Source organism: Phaenicophaeus curvirostris, chromosome 9 (assembly GCF_032191515.1).
Source record: "Phaenicophaeus curvirostris isolate KB17595 chromosome 9, BPBGC_Pcur_1.0, whole genome shotgun sequence".
In the NCBI taxonomy this organism is placed as follows: domain Eukaryota; kingdom Metazoa; phylum Chordata; class Aves; order Cuculiformes; family Cuculidae; genus Phaenicophaeus; species Phaenicophaeus curvirostris.
The window spans coordinates 9,955,341-9,978,487 of NC_091400.1; positions in this window are offsets into that span (position 1 = coordinate 9,955,341).

Consider the following 23,147-nt stretch of genomic DNA (forward strand, 5'->3'; position numbering starts at 1 on the left):
AGGCAAGCTGGTGACAGCAACAGGGACAGTAAACTTGTCTCTCTGCAAGGTGGAAGCTTATTTTGAACATCTTGATCTAAGTTCAGTCAGAGTAGTGTTGTCTGAGGGAGGTGTTCAATCAGCTTTCTTGTCTGACTTTCCATTCACTTTTGCTGACAGTCAGTTTTTCCTTACAGGTACAAACAAGCTTTCTGTGACAAAGCAAAGCCTTCTGTCTTCAGCAACATGGTAACTCAAATGAGAAGAGATTTTAAAGATTACAGCATTCACTTAAGCGGCTAAGCAGATACTTCCCTTTTCTCTTTGAAATGATCCAAGCTAGTAAAGACGATCATCAGATTAGAGAAAGACTTTGGAACACAAGGCACAAAATCATTAAGAACTTAACCTGAATAAATTTCATGGAATCATAGAATCACATAGTAGTTAGGGTTGGGAGGGACCTCAAAGATCATCCAGTTCCAACCCCCTGCCATAGGCAGGGACACCTCCCATTGGATCAGGTTGCTCCAAGCCCCATCCAACCTGGCCTTGAACACCTCCAGGGATGGGGCAGCCACAGCTTCCCCGGGTAACCTGGGCCAGGGCCTCCCCACTGTCATAGTGAAGAAATTCTTCCTTATGCTGTGTTTAACTTGTCTCTTTTGCAGATCTGTTACAGGTTTGCTTTCAGTTTCTTTCTGGGACACTGACGTGTAGAGGCATGTGTCTTGGCAATTTATCACTTCTGAATGGTACCAAAGCACTTTTTTTCATCTTGCAATTGTATTTGAGCTCAGGCTTCATGCTTTCTGCCTAAAGTTAGGACAGGCTGAGAGAGTTGGGGTTGTTCAGCCTGGAGAAGGCCCCAGGGAGACCTCAGGGCAGCCTTATAAGATTGTTCTCTTCCTTGAAGATACAGTGAAGTTTCCCCTTATTTCAGTCCATCTGTCAATGAACATTTGCACTCATTTAACACGCTGGTGTATCCGAGTTGGTTAGGAATGTTTGCCCAAAGGTGGGAGAGATAACTTTGCCAGAAACTATCTCACTTTAGTCATGTTAGCAAGATCCCACAACAGGTTTTTTAAGTGGCAGCTGTTTACCCAACAGTAATTTCATAAAATTCAAAAGAACTCTATTAAAACCAGATAATTTTCCAATTGAGTGTAGGTCCTTCAGATGGAGCTGTCAATTTTACTTGAGACAGATGTCAGTTGAAAAGTAAAGGAAACAGACATAATTCTTGAAATCTACTATCCCTCCCTTTAGGCAGTTGTGCACATTCCTTGTGGAAACTACTCTTTTGCAAAAAGAGAGGGAGAAAAGCTACTTTTTTTTTTTCCACTGTCATTTAAAAAATAATATCCATACTATTCTCTACTCTTATGAAAAAAACCACACAGAGTACTTATGTGGAATATTAAGACAAAACTTCTAGTGCTTTAGATTTTCAAGCCTAAGCTGAAATTTATTCAGTGCAAGAACTTTTTCATGCCCTATATACAGCTATTATTGATGTACAAATACAAATCTGAAGAGATTAAGTAGTCACAGGCATAACTTCATTATCTTCCTCCCTCTTGTCTAGTTCCTTCTATATGATTGTTGAAGAGAATACATTTGATTGTGTGTCTTAGTGCTATAGAGGTTTTTAGAGTTACGAACAATGCTTTCACAAGAACATATGCTTCCTCAAGTAGGAATTTATGGCATAGAGTTCATAATTTGAAATATTATATGCAACAAACAACTGTCTATCTTCTTTTGAAGCAAATGTCTATGCTTTTGTAACTTCAAAGGTTGGGGCCCTCATTTTTAACCTCTCCAATTCTAAAGAACAGGTCCAGACTACAACAGATTTTTGGATAGTTATTTAAAATTCGATAAAACCTATTACTACTTCCTTATTTCCCTTTATGTCAAGAATGGACTTCAATTTACTCCTTCAACAGTTCAAACACACTGGAAATGCAGAGGTGCTTATTTTTAATTGGGATATACTCCTTGAGGCTGGTGCCACCTCTGCGAACACTTTTATAAAACATTATCACAGAAGTTTTGAATTTTTTTCTTGTAAACATTGTGGTTATGACCACAAACCTAATAAAAGTCACGTTGTTCAAAGACAGATTAACAGATAGTCCCACTCCAAAGAATCTACAAATTCTTTTAAATCAGCATTTACAAAGAATTTAAACACCTTCCCTGGAGGTGTTTAAAAGATGGGTGTATGAGGTGCTGAGGGGTATGGTTTAGTGACTGATGGGAATGGTTGGACTCGATGATCCAGTGGGTGCTTTCCAACCTAGTGATTCTATGATTCCACGAATTATATTGAAATGGAAATTATTTTGTGTGAGTTTTGATATTTTGTAAGATTTTGCTGTGTCACCATCAGATTGCATGTACCCAGTTCCTGATTTATTCCATATGAAAGCAGGTTATTTACCAGTTTTTACCAAAATGTCCATAGTTCTCCAACTTTGTCAGCTTTCTATGACGAGCAGACATCAGATAGTGGCTTTCTAGACTTCATAAACAGCTGCTGAATTTTTAAAGCCTTGTTGATTTGTAGGGTATCTCCTCTGAGACATTCTTCTAATCATAGGATTCCAGGTAATAAATTGTGTCAGTAGAGAGAATAGTTCTTCCAGATGAGTTCAAAAGTGGAGATCATTAAGTGAATTTCTTGCTGCTGAGGAATCTACGAAAAACCTTGTTGAAGACCATATTCAGACTCTTGGTATGAACAAGAAGGTTTGAGAGTTATGAACAATGATTTCACAAGAGTATATGTTTCCTCAAGTGGGAATTTATTTATGACATAGAGTTTATAATTTGAAACATTGTATGCAATGAACAACTGTCTATCTTCTTTGGAAGCAAGTGTCTAAGCCTTTGTAACTTCAAAGTCTGGGACATATTTTTAACCTCTCTAATTCTGAACAATAAGTCCAGACTACAACAAATTCTTGGTAGACTAGATCTTACTTTTCTGTATCTATTTCTTCTTTTTAAGCCTAGTTTTGGGAGGCATTTTATAGCTTTAGAATGAATTTTCAGCATGAATTTTCAAGAAACCAACTCATTTAGCAATGCTTGTTACCCTTCCTATGTGGCGATACAGTTTGTGATGAAGTTTGAAGTAGTTCCAAACAGAAACCCTAACAGAAAAAATTAAAGCTATCATCTTCTGCAGCTGCCTGACAAAAACTGTGAAACTGTAACCTCAGAGTCTTTCCAAATATCTGCATCTAGGTCAAGAATTAACACTCTAGTTCCTCCTTATTTTGACCATGTCAGGTGATTAATGGAAATTTAGAGTTGAAAACAACCGTTGTTAATATGAATTACCATAATCTTTCTTGGACTTCCTATATAAATTTCAGTGCCTTAGATCTCTGTACTCAGCACTGGTGAGACCGTTCCTTGAATACTGCGTTCAGTTCTGGGCCCCTCACCACAAGAAGGATGTTGAGGCTCTGGAGCGAGTCCAGAGAAGAGCAACGAAGCTGGTGAAGGGGCTGGAGAACAGGCCTTATGAGGAGCGGCTGAGAGAGCTGGGGGTGTTTAGCCTGGAGAAGAGGAGGCTGAGGGGAGACCTCATTGCTCTCTACAACTACCTGAAAGGAGGTTGTGGAGAGGAGGGTGCTGGCCTCTTCTCCCAAGTGACGGGGGACAGGACAAGAGGGAATGGCCTCAAGCTCCGCCAGGGGAAATTTAGGCTGGACATTAGGAAAAACTTCTTCACAGAAAGGGTCATTTGGCACTGGAACAGGCTGCCCAGGGAGGTGGTTGATTCACCTTCCCTGGAGGTGTTTAAGGCACGGGTGGACAAAGTGCTAAGGGGCACGGTTTAGTGTTTGATAGGAATGGTTGGACTTGATGATCTGGTGGGTCTCTTCCAACCTGATGATTCTATGATTCTATGAATTGAAGGGAGAAATGTTCTTATAACATCCTATTTGTAGGCATGATGGTGTTGTGTTAAATGTTGGACCCGATGATCTTAGAGGTCTTTTCCAACCTTAATGATTCTATGATTCTACGCGTTTCACAGTTTATCAGAAGTAATATTTCCTTCAAAAAAAAGCCAGGCAAACAAGTGTCAGAACTTCTCATGAAGAAGTGACAGATTTAATGTTTACAGTGCAGTATAGGCAGCTGCCATAAGTTACTATGGGCTTTTTTTGTAAAACTGATGTTTAGAAAGAGATTTCCTGGGGAAAAATAAGACATGAGAAGCTTAATGGGTAGTGGTTTGTGTGAATTTGAAATCTGTTTCATGCAGTAAAGTGTTCATTGATTGTTTTCCTCCTAATTATGAATTTTAAAAAATCTTTTTTTCCATTGTTTTTACCTAAAAAATGGCCTTTCAAATGTTATAATTTTACTATGATAACCTCTGCTGTGACTTCAAGCCTAATCACGCAGATGCAGTCCTGTCTTTGGAATCCTTTGAATCCGACCTGGCATAATTTGCCACAGATATCTAAACAATGACAATTTATGCCAGCTAAGCATTTCTATCAAGGTTTATTTCTTTCTATTATTTAAGACAAAATCAAAACTATCTGCCTTCTCTTTATGCATACAAAGACAAAATATTATGAAAGCAGTATTTATGCTATCCATGCCTCTACTAAACATGCGGAGATATGCCATTCAATTGGTTAACACACATAAAATCCTCTAGACCATCAGAGCAGCGGCAGGTTTTACAATTCTTTTCATGTACATTCATGTGCATAATTTCTTATTTTGTTCTTTTTTGGATGCTAATGGCATGCACATGTTATGATTTTTATTACATTACCTATGATGCATATTCAAGCGGTTTCCATATCAAGAGTTTTTCAGCCCTATGACAGTTGGAAGTTTCTTTGCATTGTCCAACTTCCCCTCACTGTCTGCAGCCTGAATTATCTTTTTTTTTAACAATTTAGCTCTGGATATTAGCTTACCTGATTTTTAATGGCCAGACACTTCTTTGAGGTATCTCTTTGACCTCCTCTTGACAAGCTTGGTGCTGCAAGTAACTCAATACTCATAGGACTGCAGCTCCCTATAGCAGCCACAACTCAGTTTGTGACTCCACATGATGAATGTTTTGGCCCCAATCATCTAGTAGAATGGTATTAAGGAAAGGTAACATTTTGGCCAGTCAGCAGAGCAAGGAAAACCTCTGCAAATTGATGACTCTTTGTAAAATATGGGTTTTAAAGTGTTTCTTTCTTATAGGTTTGACTGTATATGAGATTTATTGTAATAATACAGATACGTGTGCACATATGACACAATAAATCTCATGACTGCCTAATCAGTTGTCATTAATTATTCAATTTTTACACTTGCAAAGACTTGGAGTGAGGAAGCCATGAACGATAGATTTTAAGATTCCTATACGTAACATTTATGAAAGGATTTTTATTGATCCCCTTGCAAAAATTTTAGGCAACGATATACTCCAGTGCCACGTCAGTTGGCAGGTTGATCTACAATATCCGAAGAATTTGGGAAATAAAAAATCTCCTAGGCATTTGAGCCCCAAATTATAAAATAATTTTGCTTCAGATGTAAAAGCCAGATTAACTCATGGCAGCTGGCTTGTAAATGTATTAAATGGACAGAGGCATAGTGAACGTCCTTCAAGATGAAATTCTTGTCATCTTTTCTTGTGAAAAGAGGTTTATCCCATCCCTTCAAAATCTGTAGGGTATCCTATTTTTTTAGTCTCAAAAATATATTTGGTTTTCTTTGAAGATGAATAGAACTGAGATGCTATTATATTCAGTTCCTACTTTGCAGCATCCAGAAATTCCTTTGCTATTAATATGCCAGAGAAACAGATTTCTTTGATTTTTTTCAGTTTAGAAGATCAAAAGCTGTCAGAAATTGTTTCAAAAGAAAAATAAATCTTTGAGAAGTTGGATTTGAAATAATGAGTCTCCAGCATGTTGCATATACGGTACTTAGAACTGTTTAATGGCAGATGCAGCTATAATTGCAGGGTTTGCCACTTTACAAGTATCACTCACCTAGAAGATATTTCAATATTAGTTTTGCTTTTTCTGCAAGTAATTATTAGAAAACTGGGTAGTAACAGCATTCTTCATTTGTAAATTTTTGCAAATACTTTATCAGGTAAAAAGAAAAAGCAACACATGCTTAGACTAAGAGGAAAAAGTTTTAAAAATAATTTAGAAACAGACTTTTGTCTTAATGTAAAAGCTTTTATTTTTTTCCAGGAGAATTTTTGTATTTAGGGAAACCGATCATTAGGCAGAGATGAAATAGCACTTTGTTATTGATTTATTTGCTATGGAAGCACCGTGGCCTACCTTGCGTGGCTTGTGGATGACAGTCTTTGTACTAACCACCCATCAGATAGGATTGCAGCAGCTCTAATTCGTGCACAAAGGCCTCGCTGTGTCAGAGAATCACACAGACGGCAAAACTCAGAAACCTTGGTTTGTATTCACATCATCAAGAAGCCAAGCCTGATTCGGTTTGTATCAATAACATCGAGAAACACGGTGTGAAGATCTCTGTCCTGTAGGGGCTGAAAGAGCAAGCAGTAAAAAAGCAGCTGAAACAAGACGATTAAATATTGATAAACACAAGACCTGTTTGGAAATAGCCTTGAATGCGTACAGCCTAGCCTGCAGCTAAAGATTAAGATGTCATTGCGGCTTTCAACTTTTTCATCACTAAAGCTCTAAATCAATTCTGAACTACAACCCATCTCTATTATTCTACGTTTACAGCAGCCTATTGGGGACAATATGCACCAATTCATCACCAAGAAAATGTCTAATGATTGTGCTGGCAAATAAATGAGTCAAACATGCTTTTTTTGGAAGGGGAGTGAATATACTTTTACTTCCAAATTAAAATATTTAGTGCCTTATAAAGCAGTTGCTATTTAAACTGCCAATAATGTTTAACATGAATTTACTCACCACTGCCTATCCTCATACTGTATAATTTATAACACTAAGCCCTTTCAATACTCCAAAATGCCAGATAAACTTTTCTCATTTGCTCTTAATTTGGTCACGCAGGATAATACCAACATCTGAAGGCTCTTTAAACTGCTTTTTAAAATGCATTCCTGAAAGCACCACCAATGCCACCTCTGCTCCTTGTCATCTTCCATAATTATTTCCAATCCAAAGCGGTCCTTAATGCGCTTATTAATCTGGCATTCTCCTCAGTGTGAAGCACATTCAGCTCTATTAATTTTTAAAAACCCTTTTTTATGGGGGACTGCAGATGCTTGGCTATTACTGAAAAGCTATTAGAAGTTAACACCTTTCTCTCCCCAGGGACTGGCATCATCCTATGCTTCCAAATGCCACCCTATTTTACATTATCAGCTGCTAAGACTAAGTATTAGAGACTTTTTTCTTTTTTTTTTACTTCTGAACTGTTAATGCTATTATTAGCTAATGGCAGAGTTCTGCATAGTGTATAGACATGTATACTCTCTCAATGTCTACAGAACACGGGGTTTTATTTATCTGCATTTGAACAATGAGGTCTTTCATTCCTGCCATCCATTAGAAGAAAACTCACAGGTAAACAACCACTAATCTTATTCCCAGGGGCTGAGGTAATTTTTACCTTTTCTTGACTTGGATGTGAAGATCAGCTCAATATTTAGAAGAAAAAATGTGAAAGAACTGAAGCCATCGCCCATCAAACCACAGAGCAGCTTGCTTTGTGGGGAACTCTTTCCCTTTTAGAGAGTGTCTTTGTCTTTATGAAACACAAACCTTCCTTGAAGGGCTGGGAGCTAAAAGCCCTGAAAGAATATTACAGATATTGCTCTTTCTGAGCTGGTAGTGAATATTAGAATTGACAGGGGTTTTCATTTTCTGAAAGAGCTATAAGTCCCAGCTTTTAATCTCAGAATCTGCTGCTGTTGTGGAAAAAGGACAGTGTTCATTCCATTCTCTTCCATTCGTGGTTACCAGGAGTTTTTAAGGATAGAGAGGTTTGTAAGCCTGCATCCATATTCTGTGAATGCAGCGTTTGTAATGAAGATCACCCTCCTGCAAGTCTCGCTCAGAATCTCAGCTGTTAATTGAGTAACTCACAAGGAGTAGAAACCAGTCCAACTTTGCCTATTCTGGCTGTTTTGGGCTGTGATGACTAAAGACAGCAAGCTAAAATATTGTGGCTTGAAAATGCTGAAATTGTGCACACTAAACCGATGTGCTATCAAACAAACTAGCACTGAGATGATAATAGTGTCTTACTAGTAAATATCCTGTATTAAATTTAGTGAAAAACAACATAAAAATTCTTCAGAACTGCAGAACAAGTGTCTCCAGAAAACTGTGGGATGTTTGACATCAACATAAAATTCCAGTCTAATCTGCCAAGATACAGGAACCAGGACATGTACAGCTGTTAATTGGGGCTTCTTATCTCAAAGAGAGGACATTGTAAAGGCTGGAGGGGAGAGAGGGTTTTCCAGAATTCTGTTAAGTGTTGTGAGGGGACTGACTTATCACGATAATGATAATATTTGAGCTTTAGCTGTTATCTATTAATATTTTTATTCCTTGGTACCTGAGCAGTTCAGTGCAGACCAGGGCACCAGCTCACAGATGCTGAAGACAAAGAAGAAAGAGTTCTTTCCTAGAAAATTTTGTACTTTCTCTTCCTATAAATATGTATAACACACAAGAGAAGAGACCAGCATCAGATGTTGGTTGTCTTATGGTCTGAATGTGAGGTAGGTCAGCAGTAAATATGCACCGTGTGAGAGCTTGCTGTGGCCCTAGCAAAATGAGAGTTGACAGTAGGTGCATATCCACATTATGTGGAAAGAATTCCCGATGGTCCTTTGTTAGCACTAATCCCATCCTTACTATCATCTTGAGAAATGCAAAGATTACATCAGCTTCCTGCATAAACCAGGGAGATTCTGGCAGGAGCTGCCTCAGAAAGACATCCAAAATTATGTTCAGATGAGGATTTGCCTGGAGTACCAAGATGCAGAGCAGGAGGATGAAAGAAGGACATTGAGGCACTGGAGCACGTCCAGAGAAGGGCAACAGAGCTGGTAAAATTTACACCTGGACAGCGTATTGGGCCATCTTCTGTAGACCATGCTCGTGCCAAGAAAGGCTGGACCAGATGATGGAACAGGTTGCCCAGAGCAATGGTGGCTGCCCCATCCCTGGAGGTGTTCAAGGCCAGATGGGATGAGGCTTTGAGCAACTTGATTCAGTGAGAGGTGTCCCTGCCCATGGCAGGGGGGTTGTATCTGGATGGGTTTTAAGGTCCCTTCCAACTGAAACCGTTCTGTCATTTTATGATCCTTGGGGTCCCTTCCTACTTGGTATTCTGTGATTTGAGAGTTAGCCCAAACCTTGTGAAGTTTGGAGGCCTCTGAGCACACCCCTGGCTGTTGCTCAGGCTGTGCATGGTGTGAGCCGTGTACAGCTGTGGCAGTGGGCTGGGCACACTCACCCCCTCCTTTACCCAACCCATCCAGTGTCCACAGGGGCTTTAGAACAAACCAATGACTAAGTATGTAATTCTTTGCAAACGTAACATCACACAAGTTGTCGGCCTAAACTGCAGTAGCCTCAAGCCTGATTATTCAGCTGGCTGTGTTTTCAAGAGGCTATAACAGCAGCTGGGCATTTGCAAAGTGTGGGACTATATCCCAGTGATTCCTCCCCTTGCAAAGCAGCCCTGGAGGGGATGCATGTCGAAGATGTTCCTGCCAAGGGATCCTGCTTCCCAAGGGAATAGTAAAGATGTTCAGGTTTTGACTTGAAAAAACTCATTAACTCCAACAAATTTGGGGTGGCTTTGCGCTGATTAAATTATTTACCCAGTTGAATAAATGTAGTCATTCAAATGTTAGATAGTTAGTAAAGGCGCTTTTTCCTCTTTATAAGGTGTAATTCTTTTGCGTGAGATTTAGACAGCAGATATTGACAGAAGAATAGATAATAGATAATTGGTGTCAGAGGCTGAATAAGAAAGTTGTCGATCAGCCAGAGTATAAGTTATCTCTCTATGTAAAGTAATAAAAAGTAATGATGATTTATTGCTTGAAAAAGTTGCTAGATTGAAAAAATTCTTTGGAATTGCTGGTGAATGCAGACTGATTTGTCTAAAGAACTCTACCTAGACCTGTTTCTCTTCCCAGAGAATACTGCTGGTTCTAATTATATGTATTTTACAAAACTGCATTTCTAAAATGTTATACTGTCAGAACACCAAGCACTGAATTTTTAATACTCATGGAAAGAGGAATCTTTGATGCAGTGAAAAGATAAGGAAAGATGGGATTTGGCTTCACAATATCCTTCAGATGCTCTTCATTACACTTCCTATAGCAGCTTCACTAGAGGAGGGCAACGAAGCTGGTGAAGGGTCTGGAGCACAAGCCTTATGAGAGGCAGCTGAGGGACCTCGAGTTGTTTAGCCTGGAGGAAAGGAGGCTGAGAGGAGACCTTATCACTGTCTATAACTGCCTGAAAGGAGGTTGTAGTGAGGTGGCTGCTGGTCTCTTCTCCCAAGTGGCAGGTGATAGGATGAAAAGAATTAGCCTCAAGTTGCACCAGGACAGGTTCAGATTAGGCATCAGGAAAAATTTCCTCACCGAAAGGGTTCTCAGGCACTGGCAGAGGTTGCCCAGGGAGGTATTGAGTTGCCATCCTTGAAGGGATTTGAAAGACGGATAGGTGAGATGGTTAGGGGCATGGTGTAGTCGTGGACAGGTACAATTGCACTGGATGATCTCAAAAGTCTTTTCCAACCAAGCGATTCTATGATTAAATCTGAAGGAAATGCAATAATATGATTTGTAAAAATAGCAATAATCTCTAAGGCATGGTTCTCTGAGTAAAGGATTAGTACTGGAAGGGTAAAAGAACAGTGTTGGAGCAAAGGTAAAGTGTTTAAGAGGTATTCCTTTAATATCAGGACAGCATGCTGTTTAGAAGTTCTTCCCTTACATTTAATTTAGACACCTCTCAAACTGGAAATCTGCTTTGAGTCCAGCAAATAATCTCCTGCTCTTTCCAAAGAGTCCCTTGGAAATCCATTGCACTCAAAGCAGCAGGGGTATATGTTACACTTCACAGGGATCAATCTATGCAGAAAAAGAAAGTTCAATCTATTCTTCAACTTTTGGATGCTTTCCAGGGCCATAAAAATGGCATCCCATCATCTGTGCCTTTTCTAATTTTTTTCTTGTTATCCTTATGAAAAAAGACCTTCTCAGTGATGGTGACATCTTTCTAACCTGAACTCCATGAGATTTGTTCCTGCCTAAGACACCTTTTTTTGTGTTACTCGATTCTTATCCTGTTTTCACAGACTGTATTTACAACTCCTAATATTGTTTGGTTTATAGTACCCTTGAATTTCATATATGCATTCAAAGGTGCTTGAAAGAAAGCACAGCACCTAAAATAGCTCGCACCACTGCCCTTAAATATTAATCACTAGTGTAAGTCCATAAGAGTTACATCAGGCATGAGTTTAAACGTACTTTTTGTTTTAAATCAAAAGAAATTGATTTCTTTAGCAAACACACCCTAAACCACAGGATCAAAGGCAGCTGAAGCACTATAAAACCTCTTATTTTTCTCCCCCTCCACCTTTCCCAAAAGCTATGGGACAGCCTGTAAACTGGCTTTTAAGCACATCTATTTAGAAGCAGCTGATTCTGCTAACAGCAGCCCTCAGCTGTTAGCAATGATGTCACTGGTCAACACATCACAGCCCACAAACTGCTGCATTGCTTCGTCTTGTCTCTGTCTTTCTCTGGATCAAATGAACTGCTGGTAGCTCTTGAAGGAACTCAATGAACTTACAGAGAGGTGTTTGTGGCTCAGCATGTAATTGGGAGCAATGTGTAGTTTTCGATGGACATGGGTCTGTTAGAGTGAGTCCAGAAGAAGCCACAAAGGTGATCCGAGGGCTGGAGCACCTCTGCCATGAGGCCAGGCTGAGAAAGTTGGGATTGTCTGGAGAAGAAAAGGCTGCAGGGAGACCTTAGAGCAGCTTCCAATACTGAAAGGAGCTCCAGGAAAGCTGGGGAGGGGCTTTTGATCAGGGAAGGTGGGATTAGGGTGACAGGAATGGTTTTCAGCTGAAAGAGGGGATGCTGATATGGGATCTTAGGAAGAAATATTTTGCTGTGAGGGTGAGGAGGCAGTAGTACAGGCTGCCCAGAGCAGTGATGGCTGCCCCATCCCTGGAGGCCAGGTTGGATGGGGCTTTGATCCGCCTGGTCCTGTGGGAGGTGACCCTGCCCATGGCAGGGTGTTGGAACTGGGTGATCTTTAAGGTCCCTGCCAACCCAAACCATTCTATGATTCTGTGATTCAATCAGCTTGAGTTAAAATTGTGTTCATGTTATTGATTCTGCAGAGAAAAATAAACTAGAAATAATATTTTTTGAAAACAGAAGAACTGCCATAGAAAAATAATGGAACACATCTTGGCATCCCAATGTATTTTCAAGAAACAGGTCACAAAACGTTGCATAATGAAATACTGTATGGACTGAGATGGAGGTCTGTGATTTTGGAGAAAAAATTAGATTCAGATTGAATTTGTGATATTTAATGTTATGTAATACTAGATAACTAAGTCCAAACACTAAAGTTTCCATGGAATATAACTTTAAAGTGTCCATGCATATTCTTATGCTACATCATACACATCTTTGTGGTTGAGAAAAGTGTTTCCATGGTTAGGAAGTGTGCTTTCTTGGAATTTCTAACTTTATTCTACTAGGATGTAATAGAAATGAAAAGAGATTTGGAGAGTGTAGATATCAACACTTCAATAGATACAGAAGAGACGCAAACTTTTGAATCAACAATAAACATTAAAAAATTCAGAAGCTTAAAATGCATAGTGCAGTGGTGTAAAAACAAAGTCAACAAGAGTCAAGAGTGTCCATGTTTTGATGCTATGCAAATGCTCACACTTGTTTACAGCTCTGGGTTGTTTACAGACAGGCAGTGTCCTCTGCCAGGGCTCAGAGCTGGCAGATACCTGATCTGAGAACTATGCAGCAATGCTGGCATGACAGTATCCCTGTGTCTGCCCTTTCCTACCACCCCTGAGGAGTTAGACAGGGGAAAAAAACATGTAGCTAACCTGCTGTGCAGCTGCTGGACTGTAGCTCTGGGTTCTACCAGCCCCGACAAGACTCACCTCTTTCCATCACCTGGGCACTGCGACAGCCTGAATGCGTCCCAGGCACTAGCTGAGTAAAGGATAAAGATGGGTCCTGCAGAGGCTGCTGTTCGACATGCTTGAGGCTGTTATGAGGGGAAGGACCTGCAGTCTGCTGTGGTGGGAACTCTGCTCTCAATGTCTACGCTTCTTGTGAAAACAGAGCAAGAAAAACCTAGGTGTTGTCATGAAATGGACTTTAGGAGCTCACTGCAGTCTTCAGTTTTCTTCCCCAGAGTTGCCTTGTTTGTCTTAGGTGTCTTTAGGTTTCTGCATGTTTATCTCTAAGGTGGGGACCTGGAGAGTCAGGTTCATGTCGCTTTTCCTGCGCAGCACCCCCTGTTCCCTCTTCCATTTGCCAGGCAAAGGGAGGCTGGTGTGTATCCCAGCTCTGAAGTCTTATCAGTCAGGGTAGAGAAGCTGTAGGAAGTTACTACCAAGAGACTGATGATCTTTGCTGTCTTCTCTTTGCTTAAAAGACGCTTTCTTTCCTCAAGTGTGAGATGCCCTCACCATAGCTGGCACTGCCACAGAGAGCTGAGAATGTACATTCTCTCATTTTACCCTTTCTGTTCAATGCATCTGTCTGTGTGTTCTCCCGGGGCTTCCCGAATGAAGGTGAAGGATTAGAGATTTACTCTGGGTTCTCAGCTCCCCGGGGGCAGGTTACAAGCTCAACATTTCTCCTGTTCAGCCAGCCTATATTTGTGAAGATGTGCCACTGTCCTGTGAGCAGGCTCAGCACAGAGAGATTGTTGTGAGTGAATTTAAAAGGGCAAGGAGAAATCTAGCAAGACACTCAGTACTGTCACGTACCGAAATGTTCCTACATAGTGTGATCCATGGGCACCAAATCCATTACTAGAATGAACAAAGTAGCTCTACCTTCTTATTTTGGAGTCAATCACGGCCTTTCTTGGATTTCAATTCCATTTTACATCCCCTGTGGTTGTACACAAATTCCACGGTTGAATAAATAGACTTTGGCAATGATTACTTGGAACCTTAGGGGTTAACAGTGTTCTTAGCCTTTTCCCTAATTGGTGTTTACTCTCTTGATGCCTTTCCATGTGCATGCTATAAAGTGTTCCCTAGAAAGAGTTTTGTCTATTGCCAAGTTTTTATGCTTTGCACTAGATGAAATTCCTTGACAGAAAGCTGTGAATCGTAGAATCATCATAAAAATCATAGAATGTTTTGGGTTGGAAGGGACCTTAAAGATCATCCAGCTCCAACCCCCCTGCCATGGGCAGGGACACCTCCCACTGGATCTGGTTACTCCAAGCCCCATCCAACCTGGCCTTGAACACCTCCAGGGATGAGGCATCCATGACCTCTCTGGGCAACTTGGGCCAGGGCCTCCCCACCCTCACAGGAAAAGAATGAAATGCACCTACTGTAGTGTTGTGACAAAGCCCTGTGAAACAGTATAACAGCTATGGAGACACCAGGGTCTGAAATGCTTTTCGCTACCTGTCCTGCAACCTATGGGCTGAAAGAGGGCTCTGCTCAAACTGCAAGGCAAATGCATTTGGGTGATGCCTGAACTCCACCTAAGATTTTAGCAATTTAGCCTACCCCACTGAAGGGAGATTCTCATGGGGAAGGGTTGGCATGGATAGTGAGTAGTGGGGAAGAGAGGGCAGGCACAGAATTCAAAGGTTGTCATCTCTGTGCTATATCATGAGTCTGAAGAGCTGGACTGAGAAGAACTCAGAACAACTGCCAATGTACTTCTACCTAAGATGGCTGAATCAGTCAGTTCCAAATAAAAACCTTCCCGTGACTTGTAGTAGTTTATGCCACTAGCAATACAGACACAAACAACAGCTCAGATCTCCACAGCTGTGGGACTATAAATCCATGCTGGTATTTCTGCAGCTTGTGTCTTCTATTTGTGCTGAGGTCTTGGCTTCCAAGAGACACCTTCTTCCCCTCAAAGTTGTTGATGCTGAGATTAGTACCATCTTTAATTCCCTTTCTGTCCTCCTCAACAAAACTGGACTCTGAACTGGTGCTAGAAGTCAAGGTGCAATCCTGATTCTCTCAGCATGGAAGGACATGGCTTTGCTGAGTGTTGTGGTTATGGCCAACAGCTCTTGATGAGCACCTCTGGGATCCTCTACCTACACTCAGGCAGCAAGAAGGTCCAAAACCAGTGCATCTGGATAGGTCAATAAAACCTGGCTCTAGTATTGTAAAACTATTGAACAAAGAGGCTTTCTTCCAGGGTTTGCAATTAAAAATGGCCCAATCTTGTTTACTTCCTAGCATTAAGAAAAAAATGGCAAAGACCCTGCTGGTGAAATTTTAGACAATGCACACATAAGGACACCACTTGGTTCTGTCAGGACGTGAAGCATTATGTAGTGTCAATTGGAAGGTGACCACAGCAGCTGTGAAACAGAGATTTCTTTCCCCCTACTACTGAGAAAAAAAATTAGCCTGTGTTAACATACGTCACTGTGAACTCACATTTAAAATCCAGGAACAGAAGAGGCATTGTCTGGCTGCTTAATTAGTTTTAAAAGTACAGGTGCAAGATATCTCTGTGCAAGTGAAACCATTGCTTACAGGCAAAAAAAAACTATGTAAGAAGGAAACTAGTATTTAATTGTGATTTAAACTATTATAATTTTATTCTGTGATCCTATTCAAACATAGGTGCGTAAATAGTCTGTCAATATACTTGATGTTGCCTTTTACAACTGATGTAACCTAGTCATAGGCTCTACCTCGTTTCATATTAAACCCCAGATCTAACTTCCTTGTTAAAACCACCTCTTCCTACTCTAAGAGCTCACTTATAATTTAGAGGAATATAGGTTTAACTGAGCTTCAAGATTTGCAATAAACAAGGAAAAGAGAACGCAAAGATTCAACAAATGAGCATGGTCTCAAGTTTAAGAACATGCCCGAAACAAGATTGATTGAATATTTTCCAACAAGACTTCTTTTGACAGAAAGTTGGACATGGTTGAATGATGTTTCTTCAACTTCTCCACCCGCTCTGCCCCCAGCAATATCTGCTTTCCATGGAATTTCTCCTTGTTGAAAAATCAAACATCCCTCCACTCTCCAGATCTGAAATCTGTTTAAAAATGATACGTTGTCAGTTATAATTGTCGCTGGGGGCTTTGTGCTACCGTTTACTTTTTGGCTTTGAGCTCCTACCTAGTTTCACTTCCTCCACATCAGGGGACTCTTTGGATGAAACCTACCAGGTCAGTAAGAGGCAAGTCCACAGCATGGAAGGAAATCTCACTCTCCCTGTTTCTTGCCTCTACCTTTACTCCTTCTCTCCAGCTTATGATCCCTTGCCATGTGTTTCCCAGTCTTGCTCCCTGTTTTCTCATCTCTTGCATCGCCCAACAGCAGTTTCCCTCTCACAATGCCTTCTAGTAGTGGGGAGATCACCAAGAGCAAGACTGATCTCTTGGCTTGCTGGCAGCTCCAAAAAAACCAGGCTAAAATCATTGCTTAAAAACTGTGTAAATAAAAGGACATTCTGTGGTTTTTGTTTTTTTTTTTTTTTGAAATTCTGAGACACTGAAAAATTAAACTCTTTATGGATAAAAGTATTTCACTTGGCCAGATGGAAGACAATTATTCTGGAGGCACATGAGGTTTTCATATTGAATTTCAACACTTATTTTTCAATAAAAGTGAAGGAAATGTTGCAATTAAAAATAGATTCAAGCAGGAAAACATCCAAACTGTCAGGTTGGAAGACGTTACAATGAATTTGGGTTTTTCACAATTTTTTCACAAGAAGACTCTAGTGAAAGAAGGTAGAATTTTTAGATGAGATCTTAGGAAGAAATATTTTCTTGTGAGGGTGGGGAGGCACTGGCCCAGGTTGCCCAGAGAAGCTGTGGCTGCCCTATCCCTGGAGGTGTTCAAGGCCAGGTTGGATGGGGCTTGGAGCAACTTGATCCAGTGGGAGGTGTCCCTGCCCATGGCAGGGGGTAGGACTGGGTGGGCTTTGAGGTCTCTTCCAACCCAAACTGTGCCATGATTCTATGATCCTGTAAGAGACTTTTTCCAGCTTTTGAGAAATGGAGATTGACCATTTATGCATGTCCACATTTTGTATAGAAATGTAATATTTTTTATATATTCATTTGGTTGTAATTTTTTTGAAGGACCTTTAAATGATTCTTTTGAGGCTCTGTACTTTTGTATCAAACATTAGTTTGTATTTGGGACTTCCCTAAGGTATTATCAAAATTTACAGCTAATGTAAATCATTCAGTCATAAGCCTTTAAAAGGATGGTTCCTATTTAAAAGTATGGCTACATTGTGATTTTACCAGGATGAAATGAAGGATGTTAAACTATTCCAGAGTGGATTTTGTAATTGCATTTGTATCAGGCTAGCAATTTTCATTAGCTTAATAAAAAGATATTTTAGCACTTGACTACTTTCCAGAAACTGTTTAGTGGATAATCTAAAACCACTCAGTTATGGCAAAACCTATGGCAAGATTCAATATAAACATCAAATGAACCTGATCTTATATTGTTAGGAATCAGATTCCTGGAGGAGCAGTACCACAAGTATGTTAGTCACTATAGCAATGCCTGAATTCCACATATGTTCCATTGTGAAGAAAAAAATTAACTTTGGTCATGAATATTTCTCCACGGTCATGCTGAAAGCCCATTGAATTGCACATTGACCCACAGGCACGTTAAAAAAAAGATTTCTTATAATGAAAAAAGCTACAATACATAGTTTCTTACAATGTGGCAGAGAGAGTGATATAAATTTAATCCTCTCCACAGGTTCATGAGATGGAGGAAACAGACTCAATGTAGAATGGAAAACTGGAAGCTTTAACTGTGCTCCAGGACTATCTATCCTGAACATGCTTTCTGGAGCTGTATCTAATGCTGGCCTCCCAACTGTCCTGATCCAGACCATCCACTGGAGTCTGCTGAAGTTCAGTCTGTCCCTGTGTATGAATTTCTCCAACATAAATGTCACAGCCCAAGATTTCTTTGCCATGCAGTGAGCTGACAGACCCAACACACGACAGTGGGTCCAGGCTGAAGAGAGTGGGTACAATCATGCAACATAGGCACAACCAAACTGACAGGTAGCAAATGTTCTGCTGGATAGTTTCAGTGGCAATGTTTTCATTGACTTCAGTGGAGGCAAGGATTTTGTCCAAGGGTGGGTTTTCTTTTGAACTAGGCACTCATCTTTTAAAACTACCACAACAGACCCAGCTTCCAAGGCTCTTTGATCATTTGGCTTAAGGCTGTCATTTAATATAATTCAATATTCTGACCGAGAAGGACAATAATTTTGATATAAACCTCCTAAAAGAGAACCAAACTGCCTTTTTGTCATTAGTTTATATACAGGGAACTATTTTTTTAAGAATGTGATTCTTATTTTCTTATGCTCTTTCAAAGACTTAACCAAAGACAGTCCCCCCTCATTCAGATACTTATTGCACTGATACCATTGATCTATAAACTGCTTTTTGTAGACTTCATCAGCATAGATTTCCCTTTTGCTGTAAATCTCAAAGGTTTATACAATAACCAACCTTGTATTTCTAAATATGTCTTAAGAGGAATCTTAAAACATACTTTACACATCTCAGACTTGATCTTAGGTGCAGGAATATATTTTAATTAGCTTTGGTTTATGTTTTCTGGATGAGCCACATGGTGCAGCAGTTATTTAAGGTGTGACTAAATGGTGGGAATAGAAATGCACAAACTGCGACTCACTTTCCAAAGAGTACTTGATATCTGACACATGACCTCAAATTTGCCCAAACAATTTCCTGGCCAGAGGCCATATATGCCATCTTTGAAGCTGAAAATATTTTATTGCAATTTGTAGCAGTGGGATTGCAAGCCTGGATTTATAATGGAAACAATCCTGACCACAGTTATGGTAGAGCTGCCTATTACAAATGGCCTTTTTTTTCCATATTAATCTCTATTTTTCTTTTTGCACCCTATACTTGTTGGAGAAAAATCACATCTGCATCAGTTGTGCAAATGTTTCAATAAGCTAAATTTCTTTCCATCAGTTTAATTTGGGTTTCCTGCAGTGCCCATGTTCATAATCTGTTGGAGTGAGTCCAGAGGAGGCCATGACGTTCTGAAGGGTGGAGAACCTCTCACACAAGGACAGGCTGAGAGAGTTGAAGTTTTTCAGCCTGGAGGAGAGAAGGCTCAGGGGAGACCTCAGAGCAGCTTCCAGCACTGAAAGGAGCTCCAGGAAAGCTGGAGAGGGGCTCTTCATCAGGGAGGGCAGGGATAGGACAAGGGGGAAAGGTTTTAAACTGAAAGAGGGGAGACTGAGATAAGATTTTAGGAAGAAATGTTTTGCTATGAGGACAGTGAGGCCCTGGCCCAGGTTGCCGAGAGAAGTTTTGGCTGCCCCATCCCTGGAGGGGTTCAAGGCCAGGTTGGATGGGGCTTGGTGCAACTTGATCCAGTGGGAGGTGTCCCTGCCCATGGCAGGGGGTGGGACTGGATGGGCTTTGAGGTCCCTTCCAACCCAAACCATCCAATGATTCTATAATACATAAGCATTGGGTGCCACAACAAAATATCCTAAAACTGTCCCTATGATCTGGTAGCTCTTACTGCCTCTTGAACAGATGTTATATAACGTACAAGGAGAGTATAATAACTATCTTATGTCATGTTTGATTTTCCTGTTTTTTCAGGGAAGGTGAGAGAGAAGGGATGTGCAATTGGTGAAAGATTTGAAGACACTGCTTTTCCCGTGGATAACAGGTTAAAGGGCTGATTCATAACCCAAAATGATCATATATATGTTTCCTCAAGACATCTTTAGAATCTTCCCAGCCATTTGATTTCCGAAAGAGCCAATTTCACTGGGATGCTGTGTTTGCTAAAACCTAGGTTTTAAAGTTACTCCAAAGAACCTGGTTCTTGTACATGGGAGGAGTCACCTGGTTTGCCTTCAAATTAACATGGAGGGCTGAAGGAGCTATAATGATCACACCGGAGCAATGCCTTTCCCAACATATGTACATATTCCTGCAGAGAAAATCTGTAGAACCTCTCTCTATCAGCCTCCAAGGAGAAGTCTTTCAGCTGAATGAGTTTCTAAATTAGACATGCAGAACCTCCAAGCGTGCCTCTTCCTTCGTTTTGTGGCTCTGATGCATGTTACCTCAAACCAAACCCCCAAATGTGAGTTGTACAGTTTTAGAGAAATTTATCAACATCATTTTATAACAACCACATGTATAATCATGGCACAGGCAGAGTTACATTAACTGTTTTATGTCATTTAGCCCATATCCTATTGCGACTTAGAGGATTCTGTATTCCATTAGAAGCAGAACTATTCTGATAAGTGCAGGTAGAGATGGATAATATGTCATATTCTTTCACCATATGTTAAGAAATGTATATCAAGTACTTCTCCCAAGTAATAAGTGATAGGATGAGAGGAAATGGCCTTAAGTTACACCAGGAGAGGGTTAGATTGGATATTAGAAAAAAAAATTCTTTACTGAAAGAGTGGTGGAGCGTTGGAACAGGCTGCCCAGAGAAGTGGTGGAATCACCATCACTGGGGATGTTAAAGAAGTGTGTAGATGTGGCACTTTGTGACATGCTTTAGCAGGAACGGTGGTGTTGGGCTGATTGGATGATCTTAGAGGTCTTTTGCAACCTTAATAATTCTATGATTCTATCAACAGTTAATGCATTTAAATGTTTAAGTACAAAACACCAACATGTTATCTACACAACTTAATTTTCTTGCAATAAAAATAAAATACTTTCACTATTCTCCTTTTCTAGAGTTTTTCCACCCACATATTTGACCAGATATTATGTCACTGTCCTGATGCTCACTGAAATCTATTTCATAGATATTTTTCTCCAGTCGTTCTTTTACCTGTAGTGCTTTTTATTCAACTCCTTGCGAATTTTCTCTCTTTAAGGAAAAATCTTGTTAAAATTTTAACATTTCCTACATTGGATGGCCAGTGATTCATGGAGATCGCATTCATAACACACCTGTCTTTTATTATCAGACACAAGAATTTGTGTCTCATTTATCTCAGAGAAAAGTTATTATGGTATCTCACAAGTCACAGCAGAATTCCTCTGCAGCCTCCATAATCCTTTAATTTGGTCCAGTTCTGGTTTAGTCTCAGTTCTCTTCCTTTATGTCATGAAAATGTGCCACATCATAATAGTGTTAGATAATCCCATAATCTTTCTAAAAATATTTCTCGTCTCCACACCTATAGAATGCTACTTGCTCTAACGAGTGTTATTGTCCCGGCTTTACAGGTGGGAAGCTAAAGTTGTATTTAAGCTTCCTATTCAAGTTGCAAAAATCAGCATCATGGCTACTTTCCGATGACTGTAGAGAGAAGCAGAATTTGGTAGTATTGGAGACTTTGTAGTCTAAATAACTCATGGCTCTCTTGAACCAAGATAGACCCCTAAGGCTGCTGCAAGCTGAGCAGGAGTTACAGAGGTGAGATGTTTCTCTTCATACTAAACATTGAAACCCTGAACATTAAAACACAGTGGGACTTCTAACTTCAGTTGTCCAGCATGCCAGAGGGTTTGGGACAGCATTGCTCAGTCCTTGCTGATGTTATTTATGGCAGCTTGAGTGAACCTTCCAATACCTGAAGGGGACCTATAAGAAAGCTGGGGAGGGACTGTTTACAGAGGCATGTAGTGATAGGACGAGGGGCAATGGGTAAAAACTGGACAGGGGGAGATTTAGACTAGGCATAAGGAAGAATTTCTTCACTATGAGAGGGAAGCTGTGGCTGCCCCATCCCTGGAGGTGTTCAAGGCCAGGTTAGATGGGGCCTTGGGCAGCCTGGTCTAGTAGAAGGTTCTTCCTCCTTCCATCTGAGTGACCTGTTGGACATTGAAACAATCCTGTCCTCTTGTTCTTCTTGCCTGTTTCTCTTTACCTTTTTGCCCTTGCTAGTGTTTTGGTTGACTTTCCACTCAATCAAGTCTCCAGACTCTCTTAGAGCTTAAGCTTTAGAGAGAGGACAGCCCAGACACAGGGAAGTATTTTGAAGGTGATCGTAGTTGATTTTCTGAATAAGTTAAAAAGAATTACAGGCATGGTCTCAGGGTTTGGGTTTTTCTGTGTTGGACCTTTCCAGGGCCAAAACATGGCCTTCTCCTTACTTCTCACCCACATCAGATCTGGTTGTCCCATCCAAATGATGAGAGAAAGCCAGATGATGGGGTGTTTTCCCATGTAGATTGTGGTGTGTGCTTCTGTGGGCTGCAATCTGTGCCCAAGCTGCATCTCATCCTCATTTTGCTACTACTTTCCTGGATATCTGCCTTGAATAACTGTTTAGATTGTTCCAGATTCTTCTAGCTGATTTGCTCCAGGACTATTATCAGGAAAAAAAGAAGGATCTCAGGAAAAACAGGAGCACCTTAGAAGCAGTCAGTGTAAATATGTGATGCGCACACATAATGAAATACTGCGGGTATCCTTGAGTGAGAGCAGATCAGTGACAGTATCCTTCAGGAGAAGCGAGCTTAGAAGAATCAGACCCTAAGCTGTGCACACAGCTTTGTTGATTTTTAAGATATGCAGTTCCATGCCAGTTCTGAAGATGTTGTGGGGGTAAAAACCCTTGTCTTTACCTAAGTGTGTTTTCTCTCAGCCTGAAGTTATGATAAAGGCTTAGTTTAGTCACTTCAGAAATGGAACTGTTGAAATCTGTAGAGGTGCTGTGCTGTTTTGTACACATATGCCTGCACTTTGCCAGCGCTCTCTATATAAATTATTCCCAGATTTCCAATTGTATTTTGTTTATAGACACGTTTTGCTTATTGTAAATTGCATATGGTTTTACCTCTAACCTTGGGTCTGATCCTTTCATGAAGAATTTGGCCAAGGAAAACAGTAGAAGATCCTCTATTTGTTAG